The 11,075-nt window shown below is 39.1% G+C and overlaps 1 long non-coding RNA gene across 1 annotated transcript; it reads right to left on the bottom strand.

Annotated features, from left to right (window-relative positions):
• Positions 1-3,998: 3,998 nt before the first annotated feature.
• On the bottom strand, positions 3,999-6,082 carry LOC146424777 (uncharacterized). The gene is made up of 2 exons (XR_014846761.1): positions 5,236-6,082; positions 3,999-5,047 (listed from the first exon to the last, which is right to left on the bottom strand). It is a non-coding gene; the product is annotated as an uncharacterized LOC146424777 (long non-coding RNA).
• Between the last annotated feature and the right edge of the window lie 4,993 nt (positions 6,083-11,075).

The raw sequence follows: 11,075 nt of genomic DNA, 5'->3' as shown, positions 1-11,075 counted from the left end.
TTGATGATAGCTGTCCTCCAGGGGAGTAAAACTAATGGGACGCATATATTACCCTGAGTATCTTGCAACAGTATTAGGCAGGGTGACTCTATCGTAACAGTTTCAGAAATCCAGTATAGTAGCTGAAATAGCACATATAGTAAGAAAGCTGAAATTTACTCTTATTTTTATTTTCAAAATAAAATGCTTAGTGATAGTAAGCTAGTGAGAGTTCTGTGTCTCTGTAAAGAAAATTTTAAGTATATCTGAGAAGACAAAATTAATGAAAGAGGGAAGCAAAAGTAATACACTCATTAGATGCCCTTGCTCTTTCCTGTTTCTCAAGTGCTGCACTGAATAAAGGGAATTATACAGATTTAAGTGTACTCTTATTGAGTCAGGGAAGCCTCATCCAACTACTTGAAGATGAGCTAAAAAGCCCATTTTCTGTGTCACTTCACTTCCATCTTAGTTCTTCAGTGAGTTTTATGAAAGCTTTGCTTTCAGTAGCAGTGCATTATACTGGCCTCCTTGTTCTTCTTTTTTTCACCACCACCTCCCCACACTTTTTTTTATTGTCCGATGAAGAAAAAGTACTCCTGGTGGGACACAGATTTGCTGGATTTGAGTATGTTGTGATTACAGCAGGGCAGTATAGTCAGAGTTAAGTAAACATATTATACAGAAGACTTCTGTTGTGCTCTCTGACTAGAAGAGAGCATCATCCTGAAAACAGTGGCTCTCAGACTGGAGAACATAAAAAGAAATATATTACTGCCCATCAGTGGACATCATGTTTGACTGATGCTTACGGTGTTTTTAAGTCTCAGACTGTGTGCTCATAAGGACATAAAGGGAAGAGTACATGACCTTCAGATTTGTAGGCAACTGCAGCAGAAACAGGGAGAATAGTTCTTACTCTGTGTCCACAAGACAAGAAGTAGTAGGTTTACATTAGAGCAACAATGATACAGGTACATATCAAGGAAAAGATTCATTCCAGTAAGGACAGAAAAGTAGCTGAAATGTCTGTGAAGTCTGTGAAGTCTGTGAAATCTGTATCACAGAATGTCTTTATGAATATGTTAGATGAATGTTGGAACTAGATGATTTTAAGGTCCCTTCCAAGGCAAGCAACTCTATGATTCTGTGAAGATCAGTCAAAAATGTTAAAATACTATTTGTTCCAAGTGAGAAAGCTGAAGATTGAAAGACATCTTATAGTCTTTTCCAGTTTTGTGGTTCCACCATTTTGGCTACAGTTTTACAGGGCTTAGTCAACTATTGATGGTTTGAAATACAGAGAGACAAAGAGAAACACCAGGATTAATTTGTGTGGCACTTTCTAAATGTTCCCTGAAACACTGTGGAGAAGGCTAAGTGAAAGCATACATACTGGTCACGTTATACCTGGAGACATTTTCTGAAATAGAACTATGAATTTTTTACAAGTAAACACCAGAGAATCAGATTTTTGCTATTAAGTTTATTTATGTGGTAATACATGTACCATAAAATTGTGGAAATTTCTTGCAGGTACTGATTCTTTTCATTTATTCTTACAGCACCATAATTTTTCTTCAATATTCCATGTGTTTTCTATAGTGGGTTCACATATTATGAAATATTATAGTACTCTAGTTTATCAGGGTGTTGGGTTTTTTCTTACATTAAGAGTGCCTTTACAAAGAGGAAAAAGCTCTGGCTTCTCTTTCAGTGATGATATAAGGAACTAGTCTCTAAAAACTAGTGAATGACACTTGTATATCACTTGCTATTACTTGTATATCACTTGTATATCACTTGCAATTTTATGTATTGTTATTTGCTATCTTTTTGGCTGAGAAAGAGACAGGTTTCAAAAAACCTGCCTAATATCAAGGAAAATTAATTAGCCATTTTCTAGTTGTACACAAATAAGGGGTCATTCTTATTTAGTATAGTACATATTTGAGATTTAGTTTCCTTATAGGTGTGTAGCACTCAAGGGATAAGTGAAGAATCACATCATAAAATGTGATTCTGGGTATCCATTCAGTTCTATGTTGACTGAAATTTATTTTGATTTTTGTTTTGTAGTCAAGATACTAAATTTCAATACCATTAGCGGCCTTTTTTTCAACCACTCTCTCAGTCCTGCTCTAGTATCAAACATAAAAAGATAAAGGCATTTATCAGAGTTTTAAAATGGATATTCGGAGTTAAGTTTTCATGGAATGAAGATAGTACATACACTCTAAACAAGTTACTGGCAATCTTCCCCAGACAAATGTCACTGTAGAGCCATCTGGTGCATTTTTCATGCAACTTCACTGAAAAAGTACTGATGCTACTCAAAAATCAAGATTACATTACAGAATAAAAATAAAAATAAAATAATTCTTCACAGCAGTGAATAGGATAGAAAACAGCTATTTCATGTTTTTGTGGATAGGCAATGAAATAAAAAAGAAGGCAAAATTATTTACTGTCTTTTATATTTTAAGAAACAGAGATATTAAGAATCCTTGGTACAAAAGGTGTGACCTGTGATTCTTCCCATACATTTCTCAGCTTTTGCACCCAGAGCTGTTCTTGAATTCTAATTCAGCTACTACACATTTGTGAGAATTCATTACACATGAAGTGTGTAATTCACGTGGTGATGGGTTTGATTTTTGGGTCTAGTTTCCTTTGTAATAGAGAACCTGGTGGTCTGTGGCAGGGCTCATGCATTGGGAAGGCTGGAGAAGACAATATGAGCTTACAGATTAATGCAAAATGGTGGCATCAATGTCAGCAATACTTACTTCCTATTTGTTTCTCCTCTGGTTTGTAATTCATTGTAAATGAATTGTCCTGAGGAAAAGAGTAATGCACAGAAACAAAATGACAGAGGTGTGAGATTCAGATAATATGTAAATCACATGGTAAACTTTGCAGGTGATGCATGCAGTCACTGCAGTCCCAGTGTCATTTGTGCTATTTCCCTAAATGCACAGAGAGAATGACATCAGAAAAGACTGACAAAAATACATGCTGGAGAAGAAACTCTGTGAGGGAGAAGCCGAAAGAAAGGTTTTTGTATCATTAATGATGGGGTTTATTTAAGGGTTTAGTTTCAGTGTAAAATTAGGGAGAATGTGTATTTCTCCTAATATGCTCAGATACCAGCTCTGGACAATTTTGTTACTGTAACAAAAGAAGGGATGTTTCCCTTTGGTCTGATTGGAGTCAGCTGCTGCTGCTGTGCTCAGTTTTAGGAAGCTCATGCCATTCAGCATGAACCTCTTTTGCCATCAGCTGAAAACACTAAAGATCAGTCATCTGCAGTTTATTTTTGGATAGGTCATGTTAGGCAAATGGGATGATGCTTCTTGTGTGCCAAGGATTGAATGTTATGCAAAAATAAGATGGAGGAATGGGAGGAGTATACCAAAATAAAGCACCCATCATTTTTTGAGCACTGTGTAATGAAACAGAGCCATTGGAGCAATGTCTTGCACTAAGCTACTTCCCTGGCAGCTCTGTGGCAACTAGTATGATATATCTAGATTTCAAGGTTTTGTGCATTTATTCTGACATTGCCTGAAGGATACATGTGACTTCTCTGGAACAAAAGTGATGTTACTGTACTTGAACAGCATGGAATGGCAAATGATGTCACTTCATACACCTTTTCTTTAATTTCTAAAAAAGGCTGGAAAACAAATAATGTTATTTTTTCTGCTTATACTGTAGATTCCTAGCCTTTCAAAGGTGAATATAAACTCAATTCAGCTTAAACCAACATTTCATAACAATCTCAAGGACAAGTGAAGAAACAGCAATTTGGCATCTGAAACAGTGGCTAGGTTATTTACCTCTTTAAAATTCCTGGATTGTCCAAAATTGAGAACTATTTCTCTATTAGTTTCTCAAACACTCTCAGTTTCAGAGCTTTCTGAATCTAAAATCACAATTTAGAAAAGTGAGTGGGAAAACTTACATGCCTACAATAGAAATTTTCAAATGCCAGGTTTTCAGAGGAAGATCAAATATTTTTGTCTGTCAAGACTTTTTGAGTTTTATTTAAATTTGGATGCTCAAAATTGCAGAATCATTGAATGATTAGGGTTGGAAGGGACCTCTGGACTTCACCCAGTCCAACCCCCTTGTCAAAGCTCCTGGTCTCTCTTGTGCTGAGGAGCCCAGAACTGGACACAGCACTCCAGATGTGCCTCACTAGGGCCGAGTAGAGGGGAGGATCACTCATCTTGCCCTGCTGGCCACACTTTTCCTGATGCACCCCAGGACACCACTGGCCCTCCTGGCCTCAAGGGCACTGGCAGCTCTTGGACAACTTGTGATCCACCAAGCCCCAGGTCCTTCTCCACAGAGCTGCTCTGTGCTGGCACTTGGGGCTGTTCCTCCCCAGCTGCAGGCCCAACACTTGCCCTTGCTGAACCTCATTAGGTTTCTCTCTGCCCAACCCTCCGGCTGATCAAAGTCCCACAGAATGGCAGCACAGCCTTCAGGTGGATCAGCCACTCCCCCAGTTTAGTGTCACCAGCAAACTTGCAGAGAGTGTGTTTGATCCCTTCCTCCAGGTCGTGACAAACAAGTTGAATGAGACTGGACCCAGTAGTGATCCCTTGGGAACACCACTGACTGCATGCTTCCAGCTGGACTCTGCTCCACTGATCATGACCCTCTGAGCTCTGCCTTCAGCCAGTTCTTGATCCACCTGACTGTCCTTTCATCTAACCCACATTTCCTGAGCTTGCCTGTGAGGATGTTGTGGGAGACAGAGTCAAAAGCCTTGCTGAAGCTGAGGCAGACAACATCCACCACTCTCCCCTTGTCGACCCATGCTGCTGTGCCATCACAGAAGTCTATGAAATTGGTTCAGGCCTGATTTCCCCTTGTGAACCCATGTGGACTTCTCTTGACCTTGTACTTACACGCTTGGTGATGACCTCCAGAGTGATCTGCTCCATCACCTTTCCAGGCTGACTGGCCACTAATTTCCTGGGTTCTCCTTGTTGCCCTTGCTGAAGATGGGAGTGACATTCTCTTTCCTCCAATCATCAGGCACCTGTCCTCTTCTCTGTGATTTTACAAGGATAATGGAGAGTGTCTTAGCAACAGTGTCTGCCAGCTCCCTCTGCACCTGTGGATGCATCCCACCAGAGCCCAGGGATTAATGGGTGTTAAGTTATGGGTGCACAGGTGATCTTTAACCAAACCTTCTATGGCCAAGAGAAAGTTTTCCTTTCTTCAGTCTTCCTCTCCTACCTCCAAGGTCTGGGATTCCTGAAGGATGGCCTCAGCAGTAAAGTCAGAGATAAAGAAGGCATTCAGTAATTCCCCTTTCTTTGTGATAGGATATCCGTCTGATTCAATAGCAGCCCCACATTTTACCTTATCTTCTTTTTGCTCCTGATGTGCTTGTTGTCCTTGATATCCATTCCCAGTTTCAATTCCAAGTGGGCCTTGGTCTTCCTTATTGCATCTCTGCATACACTGAGGATGTTCATATAGTCCTCCCTTGTAGCCTGTCTATTTTGCCACATCACATAAATTTCTTTCTTCCATTTGAGATTTGCTAGAAACTCCCTGTTCACTGCAGGTTTCCTGTCCTCTTTCCCTGATTTCTTGATCATGGGGATACACTGGTCTTGAGTTAGGAGACAGTGACATTTGAGTATTGATTAGCTCTCTTGGACCCCCTTCTCATCCAGAGCCCTATCCCGTGGGATTTCTCTAAGTAGCTCTTTGAAGAGGCCAAGGTTAGCTCTCTGGAAGTTCAGTGTTCTAGTCCTGCTTACTGCTTTGCTTCCTTCCTCCATGCAACCATCCATGCAACCTCCATGTGACCATCTCAGGGTCACAGCAGTGAAGACTGCCTCCAGTGTTTAACCAATTCCTCCTGGTTTCTTAATACAAGGTCCAGCAACACACCTTTCCTTGTTGGTTTCTCCACCACTTGCATGACAAAGCTATCATCAGTAATATGAAGGAACTTCCTGCACTGTGTCATCTGAGCCATGTTGTGCCTCTAGCAAATATTGGGGTTGTTGGATTCCTGGAGGAGAACCAGGGCCTGTGATGTCAAGGCTACTTCCAGCTGCCCACAGAAGGCCTCGTCAGCTTCCTCATCCTGAGTAGGTGGCCTGCAGTAAACACAACAGTGTCACCCATTTTAGCCAGTCCCTTAATTCTTGCTCATAAGCTCTCATTGTCTGTCCCTTCATACAGTACAGTTGTTCTCTCACAAAGACCAACTCCACCACCTCACCTCGCTGACCTGTCCTTTCTAAAAAGTACACAGCTGTCCATGACAGCATTCCAGTGGTGAGCTATCCCACCTGTCTGTGTAATGGCAGTGAGATCATGGCTCTGTGAGTGCACACAGATTTCCAGTCCTTGTTTATTCCCCATGCTGTGTGCATTTGTGTACAGACACTTCAGGGATGCAGTCAAGCATCCAGGATCCCTAGAATGGGTTTAAGAGGATTCCCATAGCCATACCCACCCTTGGTGGGGTTGGCCCTAGGACTCTCATCTTGAGGCAGCCAAGGTTGCCCTGGTTGGCATGGCCCACTTGCCAGGAGAAAGCAATGGCATCAGCATTGCCACTTTGGACCCCACCTGCCAAGTCCTTCAGTTTAAAGCCCATCTCACCAAACTGGCCACTCAATCTTGAAGCTTAGAAGCTTGAAATTGTTAGAAGACTCTAAGTAACCTGAGAACTTAACTCTCATTTTAAAATTAGTCCAGGCACTTTAGGTAGAAGAATTCACTACTGAATTAGGAGATATAGCTCCTAAATTGCTTTCAGAGTCGGGACTTACATCCCTAAGTCACCTACTTTTGAGAGGTTTACTTAACTATAAAAGTGGATTTTTTGGTATTTCCGGCTTTTAATTATTTGTCCGTTTAAGTGCCATAAGTAGTGTTGTTATATCTCCTCAGTACCAGAGAGACATGGAGGGCCTGGAGCAGGTTGAGCAGAGAGCTACAAAGATGATTAGGGTTTCGTGCATTTCTCGTTTGAGGAAAGGCTGAGGGAGCTGGGTCTGTTTTGCCTGGAGAAGGGAGCACAGATAGAGGACCTCATCAATGTCTATAAGTATCTGAAGGGATGGTGTCAAGACGATGTTTCTAGGCTCTTTGTGGTGGCACCCAGGAATAGCACAAGAGGCAACAGGCAGAAATTGATGCACAGAAGGTTCCACCTGAACATGAGGAAGAACTTAATTGTGTGGATGACTGAGCACAGGAGCAGATTACCCAGAGAGTTTGAGAAGTTTCCCTCGCTGGAAATATTCAAGAGCCATGAAGATACATTTCTGAGTACCTTGCCCTAGGGAATCCTGCTTGAGCAGGGATATTGGACTAGATGGCTGCCTCTGGTCCCTTCCAACCTTACTCATTCTGTGATTCTGTGATTATTATTGCTGCTGTTGTTATTATTATTTTCTTGTTTTGCCATTTTTCCTCTTTGAAAATTTTCATATAGCTTAAAAGCTCATGAACTAAAAGACATTGAAGAACTCATAATAGACTGCAGAAGAGGTTATAGCAACAAATGAGTACAGTTCAGCATGATTTATGTTGGCATTTATTTTTTAAATAAGTTTAATATTTGTGTCACATTAGCAAACTTGAAATGTGGAGTAGTCTTTATATCCATGAAACTGGTGAAGTATTAACAACAGCAGTGGAAGCACCTTCACAGCTGCCTGCCAGTGCTCCTCACTGCTGAGCTGGGCCCCAGCCAGGATGGGAGGACAGGTGGCCAATTCATTTATGATCAGTTATGACTTGGGCCATTCATGTGAGCTGTAATATCCCCTGTGGTGCTGCCATCTTACTGGCTAAGTAATGTGTGACAGCTGTGGAATGCTATTCCTCATATCTAGGTTTCTTTGCATTCTGAAAAGGAGCGAGCAGATGAATAGAGAAAATCCAGTGGAGAAGCATAGTTAAGACCCCTTCCCAGTTTCATTTAGGTATAAATTTTGCAGAGGCTTTATTTGCTATTTGCAAAGGACAGGAAGGCCAGAGCAATGTGATACATCATTTTGATGTTGAGCATTAAAAATTCTATAACAGTTTTGCTCATTGATATGAAATAATTTCAATCACTACCATGCTGGACTAAATTTTAGATTTCAGCCTCCTGAAGAAAGGCTTGCTAATCTCAAGGAGTATGCAAGTAGACAGTATTCACATACATTGCTGGATGGACTTCCTTCCCCCCTCTTTTAAATGAGCTGTTTGAGAGTTAGAGAATCATTGCATTTCTTGTTCTCATTGTATTTGTGCAAGCAGAAATGCAAACTAGAGGTATGCTGTAGCTTTTTGTAGATTAATACCTCGGGGAGAAGAAACATAAATATAGGAGGAAAGTTTAAGACACAAAATCTTGATGCTGAGCTAGATGAAATTTTTCTGGGAACTAGAAAAACTGTGCCCACCTAGTTTAAGTAGAGACCTTAACTAATGAATTTGACTCTTCTATTTGCCTGTCCTCACCCAAAATTATTTTAGGTTACAGATACTTGATCTTTTTATGTTATTGAGAGAATATTAAGTGTAAGATTAGAGAAAAGCTTCATTTTTGTTGCAGGTTTATCATCCACATGGATATATTCTGCAACCTGGAGAGGCCCCTGTATTATTCTCCAATTATAAAATAAAACAGTTTCTGATGGAAACAATTCCAGGAGATCTCATGAAAAAACTGCAGCAGGTAATGGATACTCTCTAAAAGCAGTGATTATGTAAGACTGTAAAAACATTGAGGCACAAAAAGGCAATTTCACATTTTCCCTATCCATCTTTTGGACAACTCCAGTGTCTTTCAATTTAATTTTAATTTCTGTAGTGGGACCCATTAGCAAAACAATACCTTTTTTTTGGATGTGGAAAACACTTAGTGAAGAATACATTCCAAAAAATTGTTACATTATCTTTTTGTAAAAACAGGAATGTGATCCAAGTCACACATTCTGATGTAATAGTTTTCTACACATATTGAAAAGTGACATGGTTTTTGAAATAATTGTGAAAAGAACATGTCAGTCACTTCTTAGCCTGTCAAGACATGCTCATGCTCATTCCCTTAAACCCATTTAGACCTCTATTCCAAAAAGCTAAGAGATACAATAAGCTGAGGCATGCAATACATGGTATTGATCCCCCAGGCTTAAAGAAGCTTGACTCCGGATACAAATTTGGCATCATCATCCTATCTCTCAGCAGATCTCAGTTTGACAAGACCTAAGAAGTGGATTTTTTGTCACCTAGTTATTAAGCTCTTGCTTTCAACTTCAGGTGCTTATTCCCACAAAAAGTTGTATAAACTTGCTAATGAGAGTCAGACAGTGGTTTGCTGTAGGTGCTTTGTCTGCTTCCTCAAGCATTTTCCAGATTTCCTTTATCAATATATATAAGATCTATATTATAGCAAATCCACCACGAACAGTACTATATTTGTATTTGTTTTGAAAACCTGATGAAATATTTTTTAAATATTCAGCTATTTATGATCTTTTTTCATGAGTTTGTGTTCTGAGAAATTCAGAAGAATTTTTACTGTGTCAGATTCTTAGATATAGTGTTGCACATCATAAGGTCCTCCATTAGAGGGTCCCATAACACTGATGTAAGCAGAATAAGGTACCATTGGTTAAAATTGTTAAAATTACCATTTAAGTGCAAGTTAAGTATCTGGGATGAATACTGGTAGTTCGGGTGGAATACCTAAGAGCAGATGTGAAGAAACACACATTTGAAAACAATCCAGTGAAGTGGCACAATACAGATCTAAAGTCAAAGTAGTCATGGGTAAACATGAATTATGAATTTTTTCCTTTGTTTTAGAGTAGTTGTTTACTTCCTTCTAAGCACAAGTTTTTGTTCAGCATGTGTTGGACACTGTTGATTTCCTATCACATCTTAATATTAATGTCATATGATTAGGGTCTTTCCTTTGAGTCTTATCATCTGTTTCACATGTATTTCAGGCTCTGGAATGCTCTTGTCATGATTATGTAATAAAATCTAGAAGTTTTGAAAACCAGCACTTTTTACATACCAAGAAATCTCTCATTCTTTTTTAACTGATTTGTTTCTTTTGACAATGCTAATGTTGTTCTATAAATTTTTTTCTGAAAGTGGCTTAAAACTTAATTCTATTTTGCCAACATAAGGACTGCAGAATTCACATAATGCCAGGTAAATTTATGTGTTATAGGTACATTTTGAATTTCTCCCATGGTTTAACTAAAAAGTAGACAATTGTCAAGCAATTTGTAGTATTCAGAATAGCTTTTATCTGCTCTGTGTTTGGAAGAATTATGGCACTCATGAGAGGTTCAATATGAAATAATTGTTCTTGTAACTTGTATTGTACCTAGATAATGATTTTACATATTATTAGTAAACAAAACACTTTTCTGAGAGTTGCATTCTGATGACTGAAGTGCCCATGCTTCAGGAGGGAGGATTTCAATCAGGATAAATATTTTTCCATAAATCTTCTTCAATGAAAACTTTTACCTGGAAGGTGCCTTGGAAATAATCTGAGGATTTGAAAATTAGGTTTTCTTTTATCTTGATCCAAAGACTGCTGTGAATAGGATTCTGCTAGCTAACTTCAATAAGCTTTTTTTCCAACCCTTGTAATTCTTAAGGTAGCTAGAGCATTATATCACTTTTCCTGTGGAAAGGCAGAATTCCACTTTAAGTACTTTTTTGGTCTATAATGGAACTCTTGGACACATTCTTTCTCAATTTTCCTACCTTTTATTTTGCCACTATACCTGAATATTGATGATAGGAAAAAAGCAACTTTTTGGTTTACATTATGAATTTAATTCTTGTAATGTATGCATTTATAATTTACTTGCCAAAACTTTCAGGCACTGCAATCAGAAAGATACTGTGAAGTCTGCAAGATTTAGAAACTCACTTTCTTGGGGCAAAACAAAAAGGAGGAAATCATTATCTTTAACTTGAAATTTTGGTTGGTCAGTATACGGTTTTCCTACTGGAACATATTCAATGTTCACTGAAACTTTTAGGGTTGACCTGTCTGAAGAGTGAGAAAGCTGCTTCAAAATAAA

The sequence above is a fragment of the Lichenostomus cassidix genome, chromosome Z (genome assembly GCF_008360975.1).
Source record: "Lichenostomus cassidix isolate B80296 chromosome Z, HeHo_3.0, whole genome shotgun sequence".
NCBI classification, from domain to species: Eukaryota; Metazoa; Chordata; class Aves; order Passeriformes; family Meliphagidae; genus Lichenostomus; species Lichenostomus cassidix.
This window is presented reverse-complemented; position numbering and strand designations above follow the sequence as displayed.